Source organism: Ahaetulla prasina, chromosome 3 (genome assembly GCF_028640845.1).
Source record: "Ahaetulla prasina isolate Xishuangbanna chromosome 3, ASM2864084v1, whole genome shotgun sequence".
Lineage (NCBI taxonomy): Eukaryota > Metazoa > Chordata > Lepidosauria > Squamata > Colubridae > Ahaetulla > Ahaetulla prasina.
In genome coordinates this window covers 172185509-172205040 of record NC_080541.1, presented here as the reverse complement: position 1 = coordinate 172205040, position 19532 = coordinate 172185509, and the positions used below count along the sequence as shown (strand labels likewise).

At 38.5% G+C, this 19532-nt stretch overlaps 1 long non-coding RNA gene across 1 annotated transcript in view; it reads left to right on the top strand.

Moving 5' to 3' along the window:
* Window positions 1-5565: 5565 nt before the first annotated feature.
* Window positions 5566-19532, top strand: part of LOC131196090 (uncharacterized) — a 38126-nt gene continuing 24159 nt past the window's right edge. The window contains exon 1 of the long non-coding RNA XR_009154626.1: window positions 5566-5687. This is a non-coding gene — a long non-coding RNA (uncharacterized LOC131196090). The remainder of the gene's footprint in view (window positions 5688-19532) is intronic.

Sequence of the window (19532 nt, the reverse complement as noted above, 5' to 3'; positions counted from 1 at the left end):
ACAGTTTAAACAGTGCATCTGGGTTATATTTAAAATAAGAAGAAAATGTTAGTTTTCAAGCCAGAAGAGTTATCATAGAAAACCTTTGAACATCGTCAGTAACTTAGTGTCTTATTCTTCCTTTCCTGGAATTGATGTTCCACAAGATGGTTTCACATCTAACTGCTCTATCTGGGAAAGAGCTCAAGAGATTTCCCAGCCACTTCAAGGATAACAAGATGGCTTCATAAAACTGTGCTTCACCACAATTGTAGTTTTTAAAATATCTTCCAGCCATGAAATATTGTCAGACAGAACTCATTCACAAAACCAGGAATGGTAAACAAGCCCCTCTAAATTACCATTATTGGTCATCCTGTGTTAGGTTTGGTTTAGTCTGTGTGCATAGTTAGGTTCACACAGCATTTTTAAGAGAATTGTCAGTGGCAACAACTACTGTTGTCCTTTGCCAGAAACAAACAATTGTTTACCAGTCCAATTTCTGGTAAGAGTTATGCTTGTTTGAAATTGCAGAATGAGGGTGTAGATATGCAACCAACAACTGCTGCTTCAGCAGGTTTCCAAAAGTTATCCATGTACCTTTCCAAAAAGTGAGTGAGAATCAGAGTGAGGGCAAGTTAAAATCTGCTGCTAAGGTGTCTGTGTCTATATTAATCCTCGTTGACTGAAGTAGCTGCAGGTTTAGCAATCAATTCTACCTGAGATTTTGCTTGCCTGGCTATGTGAACTGTGGCATGCTTTCCAACCTTGAAGTTACCAAAATGATGAAGTGTGTCTGTCACAATGTTGAATTTAAAGAGCAAAGTTTGCATTAAGATTATGGTGGATGTTTTGGTACTTGTCATTCGACACTCCCCCCCCCCACTTCCAAACACCTATGACAGTTACCTACACAGATAAGGAACTGAATGCTGCTGTTTGCTGGAGTGGTATAACACTAAGAGAGAGACAGCCTAGCAAGGAATAATTTTTTTCAAGAAGGTCAAGGTTGGTTCTGGGGTCTTCTGCATGGAGCCCATTAAGGCCATTTAGTGCTCTAGGATCTTGGCAGCTATCTAAGACTGCAACTCTTTTTTCAGTGTTCCACATAAATTGAATGTAGCAGGAGTTCCATGGGAGTTAATGAAGCAGCTAAGCAGCAAAGAGAAAGAGAAATATAAAATGTACCACGTTCTAGATATTCAGATGCCTAGGACAAATACTACTATTCTTTTTTGTTAAATTTATAGATGGGTTGAGGACAGGCATCTGATCTTTAGTTCTATGCTAAATCAAAGACCATCTAATTGGTATAAGAGATCCTAGTGCAATATAAGAGATCCTTTAGTGCAATATAAAAATGCAAATAATTTTTCTGTGGACCACCAAAATTTTCTCGCAGACCACCAGTGGTCCACGGACCAACAGTTGGTGACCGAAACTGCATATAATGATTCAAAAAGGAGTAAAATACAGAGAGACTAAAATGATAAAATGAAAATGAAATGAAAATGAAATGAAAAGTGAGATTATAAAAGCACAGTCTAACACAATACCAATGAAGAAGAAAAATAGTAGATCTCAAAAGAAACCAGCATGGATGCATAAAGAACTATCTGACAAATTGAAAGACAAAAAGGACAAATATAAAAAGTGGAAAGAGGCAAATAACTAAGGCAGAATATCAGCAAATAGCCCGAGCCTGTAAAGATGAAGTGAGGAAAGCTAAGGCTCACAATGAACAAAGGCTAGCGACAAAAGTAAAAAATAACAAAAAAAGCTTCTTCCAACATGTTAAAAACAAGAAAAAAGTCAAGGAAACAATTGGCCCATTGCTGGGAGAAAGTGGCAAGAAGATGACAAGCAACAGGGAGAAAGCAGATCTACTTAACTCATTTTTTGCATCTGTCTTTACACAAAAGGAAAAACAATCCAACCTATCAAAACAGCACTACAAAAACAGATTAGAAACACAAGTTAAAATAGGGAAGAAAATGGTAAGTGAACACCTGTCTACCCTAGACGAGTTCAAATCACCAGGACGGATGGATTACACCCCAAGGTTCTGAAGGAACTGGCAGACGTGATCTCAGAACCACTGAACTATATCTTTCAAAGATCCTGGAGCACAGGAGCTGCCAGAGGACTGGAAAAGAGCTGATGTAGTTCCCATCTTCAAAAAGGAAAAAAACAGATCCAGGAAACTACAGACCTATCAGTCTGACCTCAATACCGGGAAGATTCTGGAAAAGATAATCAAGCAACGAATCACGAACACCTAGAAGCAAACAAAGTAATAACCAAAAGCCAACATGGGTTTGTCAAAACAGATCATGCCAGACTAATCTTATCGCATTCTTTGACAAAATGACAAAATTAGTAGACCAGAGGAATGCTGTCGATATAATTTACTTGGACTTCAGTAAAGCATTTGATAAAGTAGACCATAACCTACTACTAGATAAAGTAGAAAAATGTGGGTTAGACAGCACCACCACCAGATGGATTCGTAATTGGCTGACCAACCGCACTCAACTTGTTCTGGTGTGCAGTGCTCTATAGCGTCGTTTTGAGGTAGGAGTTGAAACAGTTTATGTCCAGGATGCGAGGGATCTGCAAATATTTTCACGGCCCTCTTCTTGATTCGTGCAGTATACAGGTCCTCAATGGAAGGCAAGTTGGTAGCAATTATTTTTCTGCAGTTCTAATTATCCTCTGAAGTCTGTGTTTTCTTGTTGGGTTGCAGAACCGAACCAGACAGTTATAGAGGTGCAAATGACAGACTCAATAATTCCTCTGTAGAATTGGATCAGCAGCTCCTTGGGCAGTTTGAGCTTACTGAGTTGGCAGAAAGAACATTCTTTGTTGTCCTTTTTAATGATGTTTTGATGTTAGCTGTCCATTTGAGATCTTGCGATATGATAGAACCCAGAAATTTGAAGGTTTCTACTGTTGATACTGTGTTGTCAAGTATTGTGAGAGGTGGAAGTATGGAAGGGTTTTCCTAAAATCTACCACCATTTCTACGGTTTTGAGTGTGTTCAGTTCCAGATTGTTTTGGTTGCACCACAAGGCTAGTCGTTCGACCTCTCGTCTATATGCGGATTCGTCATTGTCTCGAATGAGACCAATCACTGTTGTGTCATCTGCGAACTTCAGTAGCTTAACAAATGGATCATTGGAGATGCAGTCATTGGTATACAGAGAGAAGAGAAGTGGGGAGAGCACACAGCCTTGGGGGGGCCCTGTGCTAATTGTACAGGTATTTGATGTGATCTTGCTTAGCTTCACCTGCTGCTTCCTGTTTGTTAGGAAGCTTGTGATCCACTTACAAGTCTGTTCCGGTACCTGTAGCTGGTTTAGCTTAGTTAGAAGAATGTCTGGAATGATGGTATTGAATGCTGAACTAAAGTCTACAAAAGGACCCTTGCATAGGTCTTTGGAGACTCAAGATGTTGTAGGATGTAGTGCAGAGCCATATTAACAGCATCATCTGTTGATCTATTTGCTCGGTATGCAAATTGCAAGGGGTCTAAAAGCGGATTCGTGATGGTTTTCAGGTAGGAAAGCACTAGCCTTTCAAAGGTTTTCATGACTACAGATGTTAGAGCAACTGGTCTGTAGTCATTCAGTTCCTTGATGGTGGGCTTCTTGGCACTGGGATGATGGTAGGCGTTTGAAGCAAGAAGGAACATAGCACATCTCTAGTGATTTATTGAAAATATGGGTGAAGATGGGGCCAATTGGTCAGCACAGACTTTTAAGCAAGAAGGAGTTATCTTGTCTGGGCCTGGAGCTTTTCCTGGCTTTTGTCTGTGAAATAGGTCCTGCACTTCCTTTTCTGTGATCACTAGGGGTTGTGAACCCAATGAAATGGGGTCAGTTGTAGGAGGCTTGGCTGTTGTTGGTGTGTCTGAGATGGGGTTGTGGAGATAGGTGGCTGTAGTTTCCTTTCAAACCTGCAGTAAAACTCATTCAGGTCATCTGCCAGTTGTTGATTACCTTCAGCCTGGGAAGGAGGTTTGCCATAGCGGTGATATTTTAAGAGTTTTCCACATGTTTGCTGGTTCATTTGCTGAAAATTGATTCTTTAGCTTTTCAGAGTAGCTTCTTTTGCTGCTCTTATCTCCTTGTTAGTGCATTTCTGGCCTGATTGTACAGCATTTTATCACCTTTTCTGTAGGCTTCCTCTTTGGAATGTCGTAGCTGCTTAAGTTTAGGTGTAAACCAAGGTTTGTTATTACTGTGTATTCGCAAGTTCCTTGTAGGTACGCATAGGTCTTCACAGAAGCTGACATATGATGTTACAGTATCTGTGAGTTCATCCAGGTCTGCAGAGGTATCTTTAAAAATATTCCAATCAGTGCAGTCAAAACATGCCTGTAGCTTTAATTCTGATTCCTCCGTCCAGGTTTTCACTGATTTAATTATTGGTTTTATGGCTTTAAGTCTTTGCCTGTAAGCAGGTACAAGGTGAATCATGCAATGATCAGAGTGTTCTACAGCTGCACGTGGTAAAGACCGATAGGCATCTTTTAGTGTTGTGTAGCAGTGGTCTAGAGTATTCTTGCCTCTGGTGGGACAATTGACATGCTGAAAGTATTTTGGTAGTTCTTTCCTTAAGTTTGCCTTGTTTAGATCTCCCAAAACAATGGCCAGTGAATCAGGGTGTTTGGCTTCAGCCTCCATGATTTGGTCAGCTAGAGTTCGTAATGCCTCGTTTACACAGGCTTGTGGTGGGACATAAACAGCAATTAGAAGAAATGAGGAAAATTCACGAGGCGAATAGTAAGGTTTGCAATTGATAATTAGAGTCTCTAAATTGTTGTCACAGAATTTGTAAATTATGTTAAAATCTTGACACCAGGTTGAATTAATATATAGGCATAAGCCTCCTCCTTTCTTTTTACCAGATGTTTCTGGAACCCTGTCTGATCGTTCAATTTGAAATCCTGGAATGTTCAGGCTGCTATTTTCAATGGATTCATTTAACCAGGTTTCAGAGAAGCATAGGACTGCTGAATTGCGAAAATCAGAATAGTATTTGTTTAAGAGAAGTACTAATTAATAGTTGAGAGTCTGAAAATGAGCAGTCTGAAATTTCACAAAGTAAATAAAGTTTAGTTCAATAAACTAAAGAGTTTGAGTTTAAAAGAAATTGCTACCATTTTCAAAACTTGAATGAAGAGCAAAGTCCCTATATTCACCTTTAAACACGAGCAAACTAAGAGTGATTTCTTTTAGGCTAGGAAAAGAATAAGCAGAAGATGCCAAATGCAGAGACAGGAAAAGGAAGCAAAGGATTATTTTATTCTCTTACACCTGGCAGAAGAAGCCATATGCTCGAAGCTATGCTGCAGTTACCTTTGGGAAACTAAGGTTTCTCAAGGGCTACTGTGATGGATTATAGTGAAGCAACTTCTCAGGAAGGAGGGAGCACATTCCAGGCAGGGGGATGAGACAAGAGACAACACAGCCTGGATCTGGATTGGAGGCAGAGGGAGAGAGTTAGGATAGCCACTCCCTACAATCTCCCAGGGCATAACCATTGGGGTGAGAGTAGTGTTTAGTCTGGCAAGGTTCTGTCTATTGTGTGCAAGCAAATAACAAACTGAACTTTCCCTGGATTGTTCCACAGCTACTGACCTTAGCAGAAGTAAGGTGGGTCATCTGGCATGATTTTCAGAAGACGTTTTTGCTAGCTGCTAGTAAGTAATCACCACCCTTCTGAACCAAAAGTAATCCCATGTATTTGTAAAGCCAGACCTTTTCTGGATCACTCAGGGTCTTAGATAACTCTTGTTATGTACTTCAACAACCAAACCTTTGTTGTGGAATATACATTCCATTTCTAAAAGCTAGTTCCTAGAACTTGGCACCTCTGAAGCTAAGCAGATCTCGATCTCATTAGTACCTGGACAGAAGACTGCATAACAATCTCTAAGCCCCTTTAAGAGAATAACTGGATAGCCCTGTGAAAATTCTCTGATTCTGAGATCACAGAAGTTGCAATGAAAGAATTAACCATATATATGGAGATATGTACTTGGGAGGACTATACAAAAATGTATAGATTTTAAAAAATGAACTGGCCATAAATTATGTTCCATGATTAAAGAAAAATATTCATTTCCACTTCTGCTCCATTCTTGACATGGTAGATTAGGAAATTGCGGTATTTGGGTGAAAAAAAAAGTTTAGGCTTTGGTCTTCAACAGGCTTATTTGGAAATACTGTGTTAACGTTATAGTCAGGTTACTTCTAGCTCATTGCATTTAGGATTAGCTCGATGGAAATAAAACAATGGAAACAACTGTAAACAGTCAAGATTATTACTCAGATGGAAGAAGTCCAGCAAAAATATTATTGTAAGAAGAACATTAAGTAGTTGCTTCCACTTGTACTGAATGGGGTGCCCCAAGAAGGTGCAATTATCCTGGGGCAAAGGAAAATTTCTTCTAAGATTTGCATGTCAATCTGTGAAGCATACCTTATACATTAGTCACTATTTGTTGCATAGTTAGATCATAGCAATGAGGGAAGTAACAAAGACACTGTGCTGTGCCAACCTTATCTATCTGCCAAGCAAGATCTCTAAGGTTTCCCAGCTTTCATAAATCATTTACGTATTATGAAAATATACATTGTTACATGTATATGTACATGGAGAAAGTCCTTATGTGATTTAGAACAGTGGTCACCAACTGGTGGTCCGTGGACCACTGGTGGTCCGCGAGAAAATTTTACTGGTCCGCAGAAAAATTATTTGCATTTTTTATAGTGCACTAAATCAGGGGTCCTCAAACTATGGCCCCGGGGACGGATATGTGTAATGAATGTTTGTGTTGCTGCAGAGTCTTTTTGTGAGCATCAGAGGGGGGCAGAAATTCCGACTTGGGGTCTGCTTCAGCTTCCTGGTGCGGGGCTTTGGGCAAAGGCTGGAGGGAAGCGCCATTGGTGGCAAAGAGCCGGAGGGCCTCCTTCCAGTGGGACTGCATCATGGCCTGGAACTGGCTAACCATCTCAGCCGCTGAGTCTCCAGGTGCCAGTACCTGGCCTTGCACTCCCGCAGGTCTTCCCTCTGCTTATGCTTATGCTCCTAGTCCTCAGTGAAGTGCTTCTGCTGAGCATTCTTCTCGCTCAATCCAATTTGAACTGAGCTGTTTTGCCAACTCTTTCTCATTGTGGCTGCTTAGCTCCAACAACCGCTTCCCGTTGGGACCCTAAAGAGCCCGGGCGGGCACACGAGTAGTAACGAGTAGAGGCTGGCAAGGTGCCCCTTGAAATGAGTGACATTGAGTTGGCCACACCCACCCAGTCACATGACCACCTTGTCATGCCCACCCAGACAGTCATTAGGCAGATCATATTAGTGGTCCACGGGATTTAAAATTATAAATTTAGTGGTCCCTGAGATCCGAAAGGTTGGTGATCCCTGATCTAGGAGATGGGGAAAACTTAGTTGCTACAACGAACGTCACAGCAGGCCAATTTGAACTGAGCCAGCTGTTTTGCCAACCCTTTCTCATGGTGGCTGCTTAGCTCCAACAACTGCTTCTTGTTGGGGCCCTAAGGAGCCTGGGCGGGCAGGTGAGGAGTGACTGGTAGGAGAGGGGTGAGTAGAGGCACCCCTCAATGTGAGTGACATTGGGTTGGCCACGCCCACCCAGTCACATGACCACCTAGCCACGCCCACCCAGCTGGTCATTAGGCAGATCATATTAGTGGTCCGTGGGATTTAAAATTATGAATTTAGTGGTCCCTGAGGTCCGAAAGCTTGGGGACCCCTGATTTAGAACACTCCTCCCAGATTCAACAGAATTCAAGAAATCTAAACCTTAGGCCTAGAGGAGATCGTAACCTGGTCTTCATCCCAGAGAGATACTTCATGCAGATGGAATTGTCAAACCAGAACTCTGATTTTATATCTGGGAAGCTTAATAGCTGTTTTCTCTGTTGGCATGGACCTTCTCATTAAGAAATAGTTAAATATTATTAATAGTTAAATAATAGTTAATAGTTAAATATTATAATAATATTAAAGCATAATATCCAATCTCTTCCCTGAGATTTTTACAGTTGTCCAGCAATCGAGAGAAAGCACTGATAGATGTAGCTTCAAAGGCAAACCAATATGTACCCTATAGCTGACACGTTCAGGAAGAGGCTCAGAACCCCATGTGGCCTTTGGTACGATGCAGAGCTCCACCAAATGTTGCTGCCAAGTTGTGACTTTTAGAATAGAATAGAATAGAATTTTATTGGCCAAGTATGATTGGACACACAAGGAATTTGTCTTGGTGCATATGCTCTCAGTGTACATAAAAGAAAAGATACCTTCATCAAGGTGCAACATTTACAACACAAATGATGGTCAATATATCAATACAAATCATAAGGATTGCCAGCAACAAAGGTACAGTCATACAGTCATAAGTGGAAAGAGATTGGTGATGGGAACGATGAGAAGATTAATAGTAGTGCAGATTTAGTAAATAGTTTGACAGTGTTGAGGGAATTAATTGTTTAGCAGAGTGATGGCCTTCGGGAAAAAACTGTTCTTGTGTCTAGTTGTTCTGGTGTGCAGTGCTCTATAGCATCGTTTTGAGGGTAGGAGTTGAAACAGTTTATGTCCCGAATGTGAGGGATCTGTAAATATTTTCATGGCCCTCTTCTTGATTCGTGCAGTATACAGGTCCTCAATGGAAGGCAGGTTGGTAGCAATTATTTTTTCTGCAGTTCTAATTATCCTCTGAAGTCTGTGTCTTTCTTGTTGGGTTGCAGAACCAAACCAGACAGTTATAGAGGTGCAAATGACAGACTCAATAATTCCTCTGTAGAACTGAATCAGCAGCTCCTTGGGCAGTTTGAGCTTACTGAGTTGGCGCAGAAAGAACATTCTTTGTTGTCCTTTTTTGATGATATTTTTGATGTTAGCTGTCCATTTGAGATCTTGCGATATGATAGAACCTAGAAATTTAAAGGTTTTTACTGTTGATACTGTGTTGTCTAGTATTGTGAGAGGTGGAAGTATGGAAGGGTTTCTCCTAAAGTTTACCACCATTTCTACGGTTTTGAGCGTGTTCAGTTCCAGATTGTTTTGGTTGCACCACAAGGCTAGTCGTTCGACCTCTCACCTATATGCGGATTCATCATTGTCTCGAATGAGACCAATCACTGTTGTGTCATCTGCGAACTTCAGTAGCTTGACAGATAGATCATTGGAGATGCAGTCATTGGTATACAGAGAGAAGTGGGGAGAGCACACAGCCTTGGGGGCCCCTGTGCTAATAGTACAGGTATTTGATGTGATCTTGCTTAGCTTCACCTGCTGCTTCCTGTTTGTTAGGAATAAATTAAATTTATTTTGCCTGAACCCAGCCATTTTTTATAGTCAGGTCTCTAATCTGCTACTCAAAGGCCCTATGTGTCTTTCAATCTCCAAAAAATGGTGTGTTCCTAATGAAAAAGGAAATGCTTGTGATTTTGAGTATCGACAAGCTTTCTCTTCCTAGCGGCTTTTATCAATAGTTCCCTAATAAGTACCAACATAAATTAACAAGACAATGACCTTAATTGGTTAATACCCTCCCACCTGCTTCCCTGCTGCCTGAAATTGACAAGAGGTTAATCAGTTATATGTTGAAACCTTTTGCCCCCTAACGCCTCTAGTCCACATTTTTTCCCCTTTTGTCCTCTTTTCCAGTTGTCTATGTCATCCTTTGCTTGGCTTCACACATAGATTGTTTAACAATGCTTTGAACAAGCCACAAGATAAGATTCACACATCATGCTAAATTATAAAACAAGACACAGCAGTAGTGAATAATGTTTCTGGACTGTTGTAAGAAAAGATAATCAAAGGTCCAAATTAATTTTGTTTTAGAAAATTTTCTAGTAAGTGTATGTATTTTCATACCTTTATATGTTTGTTTCTATGCAACCTGGCGCTTTTTCCACTATTTCCCTATACTCAACCCTCTAAAACAGGTGTCTCCAATCTTGGCCATATTAAGCCTAGAGGACTGCAACTCCCAGAATTCCCCAGCCAGCTTTGCTGGCTGAATTCTTTCTTGTCACTTTCTATATAGCAGATTTTTAAAAGTATAATATACTTTTCCTATCTGGTTAAACAAAGGCCCTATGTGTCTTTCAATCTCCAAAAAATGGTGTGTTCCTAATGAAAAAGGAAATCCTTGTGATTTTGAGTATCGACAAGCTTTCTCTTCCTAGCGGCTTTTATCAATAGTTCCCTAATAAGTACCAACATAAATTAACAAGACAATGACCTTAATTGGTTAATACCCTCCCACCTGCTTCCCTGCTGCCTGAAATTGACAAGAGGTTAATCAGTTATATGTTGAAACCTTTTGCCCCCTAACGCCTCTAGTCCACATTTTTTCCCCTTTTGTCCTCTTTTCCAGTTGTCTATGTCATCCTTTGCTTGGCTTCACACATAGATTGTTTAACAATGCTTTGAACAAGCCACAAGATAAGATTCACACATCATGCTAAATTATAAAACAAGACACAGCAGTAGTGAATAATGTTTCTGGACTGTTGTAAGAAAAGATAATCAAAGGTCCAAATTAATTTTGTTTTAGAAAATTTTCTAGTAAGTGTATGTATTTTCATACCTTTATATGTTTGTTTCTATGCAACCTGGCACTTTTCCCACTATTTCCCTATACTCAACCCTCTAAAACAGGTGTCTCCAATCTTGGCCATATTAAGCCTAGAGGACTGCAACTCCCAGAATTCCCCAGCCAGCAATGGCCAATGTTGGAGACCCCCTGCTCTAAAAGACCTTCTTTCTTGTCACTTTCTATATAGCAGATTTTTTAAAAAGTATAATATACTTTTCCTATCTGGTTAAACAAAGGCCCTATATGTCAAATTGGTCAAGGAAATTCAAAATACTGTTGTGGGGTTTGTTTGTTTTTTGCTTATTATTTGCTTATTAATTTACTTTATTTTTGCTATTTATAATGATATTATTTGTCATGTAACTGTACAGATGAGTTGCTTGAAAAATGCTGCCCATAAAATGGCTAACCATTTATATTGTTATGACTGTCCAACTCACAGTGAAAGTAATTCATGGTTTCAGTAATTATGGTTTCAGTAGTTGGCAAAAGAATTTCCCATTTCCCATTTCACACTGCAACTTGCTAACTTCTGCCCTTACTTCAAAGCCTTTCACAGTTAGAAAGGGGAAATATCCTAGATTTGAGGTTAATCTCCCAGAAGGTTCCTTCTGGGAGTTCCCCATATTTTCTTGTTTGTTTGAGTTGTTTCTTATTCAACACTTTTCCCAGAACTGGAGTCTTCTTCCCACTCCAATCAGCCCATTGCCCATTGGGCAATAGATTGTGAATTATTTGGTTACAGCTATTTTATGAAGTTGATTCATTCTGTGGTCAAGCCAGAACATCAAATCTTATATTATTCACTGTTGCTCATTCTGACAAATAATTCTACAGTATTTTTTTGATGGCTAAAACTTGGCCTAGTATCAGAGAATCAGTCAAAGTAGTTTTTCTATTTGGATTTTGAAATAGCCTTGATTATAAAACTTTTGAACTCGAAAGATCTACAAATTAGATATAACCCAGTTCTCTTGCTAAATAAGAGAAAAATATTCCAAGCTTTTAGAAGAAGGATAAACACTCTTACCAAAAGAACACCTAGGACTGATCTAGAAAAGCAGTCTGTTGTCCAAGCAGCCGTAAACATAGTTAAAGTATTATTAGATTCTCCCTCCCTGAGTGATATTTATATTATTACTACCAAAGTATTATATTTCAGTACTCAGTATCAGTCTCTCTTTGAAAATGAGATCTCAGAATTTTAAGAACACTGCTTGTTCAGTCTTCTTCACTATAAGAGGTATAATTCCCTGCTACAGCTAATCCCCAATTTATGATCTGAGCCTCCCCATTACAATTGCAATTTGTGATGATTGATAAGCAAGGCATCCATGTGATCGCCTCACTTAACAACTCCCATCCTCAGAGGTGGCTTTCAGCAGGTTCTGATCAGTTCTGGAGAACTGGTAGGGAAAATTTTGAATAGTTCGGAGAACTGGTAGTAAAAATTCTGACTGGCCCTGCCCCCATCTATTCTCTGCCTCCCAAGTCCCAGCTGATTGGAAAGAAATGGGGATTTTGTAGTAACCTTCCCCTGGATTGGGGTGGGAATGGAGATTTTACAGTATCTTTCCCCTGCCATGCCCACCAAGCCACACCCACCAAGCCATGCCACGCCCACTAAGCCATGCCACGCCACACCCACAGAACCGGTAGTAAAAAAATTTGAAACCCACCACTGCCCATCCTTGATCTCTCCAAGGCTTGTGTGGTGTTGTTAAGCAACCACACAAGCCATTGAGCAGAACACAGAGTGCCTCAGGAGTGTGGGAAGCCCTTAGAGGCCTAGCACAGGGACAGGCCTGTACTGCATTACCTCCATAGCTCACACGTGGTCTGCTCCAGGTTTCCCAAGCCTCCTCCTACTGCTTTCCATTCCTTGGGGTCTTTGCAGGTCTCAGGTCTGCTTTCCCACCCTATGGGGTCCCACACCCTCTGTTGTATCCTCCAATCGATCAGTTACCTTTTTTATAGAGATCTCCTTCTGGAAGCAGCCACTGAGCCACGCTGCCTTCCTACACAGTAGAAGCTGTGTGGCTCCATCCTGGAAGTGATTTGGGAATGACTGGAATGAATTGTTGGTGCTCTAAACTAGTGCCTGCTTCTGGAATGGAATTACATGCCTGCAGGGAGGCCAAGGGAAATAGTGCTCTACTCTTCTTTCCCAATGCAATCATGGGGGATCCAGGGTTGCAGAACGGGAGAAGAGATTGGTGGGGAAAGGTGACTGGTCATAAACTGAGGATTACCTTACTATCATTATGCCTAGCACAGTCTTTCCCAACTTAGTTGTGACTATGCTTTCAAGAATTCTAGGAGTTCTCAGAGTTGTAGTCCCAACACTTCAGGAAGGAGCCAGGAGAATGTTGTTTTTTCCCAAACTTGACAGCTTTAAGATGCATGAACTTCATTCCATTCCCAGAATTACCCAGCTAGCAATTGTGGGAGGTGAAATTCACACATCTTAAGGTTGCCAAGTTTGGGGTGGTGGTGGGAACGCTAGGGCTAAAATATGGGAAATTACATTAGTAGAAACCACTCTTCAACCAAGAGATGAACAGAAACTTTTTCTCTCTTTTAAAAAAAAATAGTAACTTTCCAGGAAACTGATCTGAACATGACATCCAGAAAATGTTTTTCTTAATTCTGTCCATTTTGATGTAAGCTTTATTTCTATCAGTTTACTTCCTTTCTAGCCAGTGGAATCTTGGGCCTGAGGTTTATTCCATTAAAAAAAATCCATTGTGTTAAGTGAAAACAGTGGAGACTACTTTAAAGCTAAATCATTCCATATAAGGAACAATTTTAGGAGCGGCTGTTTCTCAGTAGAAATCCATTCTTATCCCAGTATCCCACCTGGTAACGAAAGTCAGCCCATTTGTTTCAGCATTTTCAAAGAATTCCTTTCCACCACATCATTATTTCCAATATTGTGAATTATTTTCATCAAATTAACATCATGAAAAAAATGTGTAATATGGGTGCCTTATTTAGAAACATATGTTATTCAGAATGCTTTATTGCCAAAACAATTTTGCCCCTTAAATGTAAGCTGCAGTTAGGAGGAGAGAAATCTGAAGGCGATCAGATTTTGTTTTTCCTTTTGTCTCCCACCCGTTGAAATTAATGAGATCTATAAATTCTTAAGCATACACAAGTGTAGTAGGTTTATGATGAAACTAATTAGAGCAAAGGTGTTGTGCTGAGAAAGAGTGTTTTTGCAGAGCTGAAATTGTTTTGAAATGTAAAAGAGGAGCAAATCTTTAGAGACAAAGTAGAAGAAGGGAAAAATTGGATAAATAACTCTAGGTTAGATATTTTTACAGGTTTTAAGAAGGTTATTTGGAAATAATTTGGTTCTGAAAAGTTTTAATTTCTCTTGCTTTAAAATGTTCTATTGTCCTCCATTTCACTAAAAGATTTAGTGCTTGGAAACTTAAAATACATGAAAGATTTCCAGGTGAAGAGAATAAATAGATACAGTAAAAAAGGATTGTTCCCTCTTTTGCGTTTCTTTATGATAATACAAAAGACACTTGTATTTGGAAGATAGACTGACTTTGATTCCACATCTTGGGTGCAATTATAAGGTTGCTTCAAACAAGATTGCAAAAATTTAAATTGACATAATTCTAGTATTAGTAATGTTTTGGAATGATAATGACGGCTGTAATATCTGTCTTTGGATACACAGTTATTAAAGCTTTATTGTCTAAAAACCAGTCAAGTAGGTAGCAATGGTTAACATAGCCATAATAGTTTAAAAAAATTAAACTGAATAGCTTGGCACAAGAAGGTTTCTACTAACCTTCATGGTCTACTATTTTGTTGTTGTTCCTAAAATATCTTTAAAATATAAACCATGCAACACGTTGGGGATCTCCTTTATTTACCTTGAAGGTTAATGCTCAGGGATCTTTTGGATCAAATATAAAGAAACATTTTGCTCATTGGGAGTGACCAGATTTCTGGAGACAAATAGGCAGAGGACTTTTTGGGTATAAGATGGTGTAAGATAGTGGTGGGGATAAAATGAGATAAAAACCTTTTTCAGCTTCTTTGCAAGTGTAATTATTGTATTTCATTCATTGCCAGGATGCCAAATTTTGATTTCCTTTTAAAGAATTCCACTAGGGGGGAAAAGATTGAACATGTTTAGTGGCATGGTGTTTACTAGAACAAAGTACATTTGTAGGATTGTGATGCTTGTTTTAGAATTTGCCATTTTTTAATTTTGTCATAACATTATATACAGGAACATATATTGAAAGGAAACAATAGGACAGGAACGGTAGGCACTTTTGTGCACTTATGCACGCCCTTATAGTCCTCTTAGGAATGGGGTGAGGTCAATGGTAGACAGTTTTTGGTTAAAGCATTTAGGAGTTGGAGAGGAGACCACAGAGTCAGGTAGTGTATTCCAAGCATTAATAACTCTGTTATTGAAGTCATATTTTCTGCAATCAAGAGTTCTATTCTAGTGTCATTAATATAATCCCATGATCCTTGGTGACTTGTCTCAAACAGCTTCTCTACACGGTTTAACAGCTATTAAGATTTCACTACAACTTTCTTTTGGAAAAGAGGAAGAGAATGTATAACAGAGCAGAAAAGCAGTATTTGCTGAAATTCAAATTGAGAGCTTATATTTCCTATATTTGACTTTCCTATATTTATGTTGGCTGAACCCAAAGAGTGACTTTATCTCTTGTTTTGCTTTGGGTCATTTTCAGGGTAAGAGAGATGGTTATTTTGTAGTCTCAGCATATGGCCGGCATAAAATTCCTAAAACATATAACCATTGAAACCATGACCACTTTCCACGTGGAGATCATTTCCATATCCCAATTATTTTCCTATTTTTCTTGAAAGTTTTTTCAACAATTGTGCCAATCGTAACATATGTTTTTATTCACAAATGTAGCATTAGGTAAACAGACTTCCTGAGTAGCACTGATAGGAACCAATTTATTTAATTTTCACTGGTGGTTGGCCATGCCAGATAGACCATGAGAATCAAACATATCTGGAGGTCGTTGGACTGGAGAGGAATGCAAAATGGATGTAATTTTGGATGTAATGGATGGATGTAAATGGATGTAACTTTATTCAACAAATAAATAATTGAGTTAATCTTATGTTATCATAAAGTATAAATCAGATCACAGATTAGCTGAAAGTAGTGTGGATTTCTAGTCACTAGTTGAATAGTTAAAAAAAATGATATCAAAACAAAGAGAAGTGGGAAATTATGAGGGTGATAGGATCTGCAGCATAAGGAGAAAGGTATTATGTCTTCTTCCTTTCTCTATATTTTAGGGGTGGGTAAGAATAAGGCCATTAATACTCTTAAATGAAATAAAATAAGGTGACTGGGCACTTAAGAGCAAGAATACGACTGAATGGAACATAAAACTTTTATGAATATGAGGAAAATAAAGGGGAGGTTAAGTTATTCCTTAATAAATAAATAATTGCCACGTTCTATTAAGCTAAAAGAAAAGAAAACCCACTGAGGTTCAGAATGAATATTTTCTCCATGATTTATTCCTCCATCTCCATTTCTCTTGAATGCTTTCTACTAAGACTAATGCTAACCTTATATGGATTTAGAAGACATTGCTTAATATTTACTGCTATCCAGTCTTTTGTTAAAAGTTTCTTTTAGTTGAGATCAACCCTGGTGATTTCTTCAATATGTCCATGTAGCTTTCTTGGCTATAAGGTGAAAGTAGTTTGTTATTTTGTTATTCCCTAGAACAATGGTATATTATTTTAATTCCTCAGGTGCTGCTATCTGTTAAATGGCAAATATATATTTTCAATAGCTAGGGTGTTGTGATCTTTTGTGTTTTATTTATATCGTCTCACTAACAGCCCTGGCCCTTTGGAACATCTTGCGCTCTTGAGGTAAGATTGGATCCCTCCCTCGTCACCATCCACAAGAGCCTGAAGAACTGACTCTGCCAGTTGGCTTGGGGCATCAACTTGAGGGAGTACCACATTGGAGATGGTTGACCGACTAATAGTAGCTCCCACCTCCCATCCCCAATACATTCTGTTCTCTTCCTCTACATCTTTGAGTTATAACCTCTATTTTTATTACAATTTTGTTATGATTTTATACATATATTTATGATTTCATTTTGATGCTGTGAAGCTGCCCAGAGTCACCTTGCAGTGAGATGGCCAGCAAACACATTTAATAAATAAACAAACAAAAGCCCACTGGAGCTTATCAGATCATGTTAATTCATGGTATATTTTAACATATAACACTAAACCAATGTAAGTGATTTAAAACAATTATGGATGGATTCATGTTGTGTGCTAAGCTCAAACCCACTGACATTACAGTTTATATAATGCATGAATCTTTCCACCATGTGAGCATGTCTCAGAATCAAGTCCTTAAAACATTTGAACATATTGTAAAACTGAAGAAGCTTCTAATTTTTCCAGGCTGCTTAATCTAACCAGATGACAAAAATATGAACTTATTTGTGTGCACTGAATGGAATTTGGAGTTGGAGATTCTAGCAGGAAAGATATTCTTCATGCTTTCTTGATATCAGAGGTACTTTTAAAGTAAGCCAGCACAATCAATCTTTCTTGTCTGGAAGATCAAACCATCCTCTCACTCCTCCACTCCATCCCCATGAAACCAGAAAGCATTTGGGGCATCTGGGCAAGAATTCCAAATTTTTGTGGTTTAAGTATATTCCCATCTGTTGCTTAGCGGTAATGTTCCAGCACTGTTTCTCTTTGCCAATGAAAGAACTGAATGAAGCTATTTGTATATTTTCATTGACTATTTCTTCAGCAACATGCAAAAAAAAAAAAAAGATGCCCATAAAAATCAATCTTATATCTTCTGATTGATTCAAAGAGAGAAATAAAAATAATGAAACTGTGATTTCTCATATAAAGTGTATATATTTCTCTACAGATGTGGAATGGATATAAATTTACCCTGCATTCAAAGCATCTTCTGTTCATATATAAAGACAGGTGGTGCTATGATGGATGCTTTATGTCTGAACTTGCCAATAAATGGTGGAGGCTACAGTAGAGTGTAGCTAGGCAGGAAAAGATGTTGGCATCAGTTTCTAAATTCACCCCAGATGGGGTAAGCTGAGCTAAACTACTTCACAAGTAGATGTATTCCAAACTCATACAAGTTTAAAAGTTGCTCCGTTAGATTTGATTTTAAAATCATTGTTTCTTTTAATAGACCATGAAAATGAGAAAATTGCCCAGCTAACATTAAATTACAACTTTAGTTTTAATTCCCACAACTAAAGTGGGAAAAGAAATCAAATCATTTCAGGATAGAATAATTAATTTAATATAAAATGAAAAAATATATTTGTTATCATTCTAATTATTATATCATTGTTAACCGTATGAGAGAATGCTCCAAAGAACTGGATCTTAAAATATTAACATAGTGTCTCCAAATCTTCTGCTTTGTAATGGTTCTTCAACATTATAAATATTGAAATCTTATATTTATTCCCTTGAAAATTAATCAGAATGTACTTGCTACGTCTACCTAACAGTAAGTAATATTAAGACTGTAGTTTCAATGTCCATACAATCTAGATTATCATAGAAACTGATCCAGCCCAAGGAATGGACATTATTTCAAGGAATGAGGTTTAATATTTCAATCCAGCCAGTGTACACCGAGTGAGTACACTGAGAGCATATGCACCAAAGACAAATTATTGTGTGTCCAATCACATTTGAATTCTATATTCTATATATTATAAAGTCTAGTTTTTAACCACATTACTTACCTCCTGGTGCTAAGAGGTCTGAGGTAGCATGCAGTCTGATGGGTATTGAAGTCTACACTTCTTAAAGTGGTTGAGGTTGAGAAACATTGCTCTAGCGTTTGACTCAGATGTGATTTGATCATTAAAAATGGACACATTTATTTATTAATGCATAACCATACCACTAAATATGTACACTGAGAGCATATGCACTAAGACAGGGTCTCCAACCTTGGCAACTTTAAGACTTGTGGACTTCAACTCCCAGAGTTCCTCAGCCAGCTGGCTGAGGAACTCTGGGAATTGAAATCCACAAGTCTTAAAATTGCCAAGGTTGGAGACCCCTGAACTAAGACAAAATTCCTTTTGTGTCCAATTAACTTGGCCAATTAAAAAAAATTATTCTAAAAGCGACTTGTAATTAAAACTGGACCCTGACATCAGGCTTGCAACTTAAAAAGATATAAGGGAAATATTGTATGATGATAAAGGGAAACAAGTTCCTTAAAATGTCATTATAAATGAAATGGGTTGTTAGGAAAAGTTCAGCTGATTCCCTCTCTTCCAGATCAGTAGTCCTATATTCTTTTTCATATACATTAGCAAGTCCAGAAGGCCTCTGGGATGCAGGATGAAAACTTCCAGATCAGTTAAGCAGAGTGACTGTAAGCTTCTTACTGAACTGATCAGTTGGTCTGGATTATCTCCAGAGGTTGTAAACTGGAATTTTCCATTTCATCGTCCATCTCCTTTCTCTTAGCTTTCTTTGTCCATTGAATAGGTTCACTTTTCCCTGCATTATTTTGCAGTTGTGGTTAATCTATAAACAAACAAATTCCCCTGGCCTCTTTAGTATTTTGTGTGCATTGAATTCTGAATTCACTATCAGTAGTAGGATAGGATGGAAAATAGTAGTTGATTTATAGCTCTATGGCTTTATCTGCTAGATCTTTCCATGTAAAATTTTGCATTATGCTTGACACTTAACACTGCTTTTTAGTAACAACAGGAAAAGTTTATTTTTAATAAAGGAAAGGGACAAAATGAATATTTATTTTGATTAAGGTAATATAGGCGTGTTTATAAAATCACTTCTGCAGAATTTTCTCTCAAATTTGGGTGT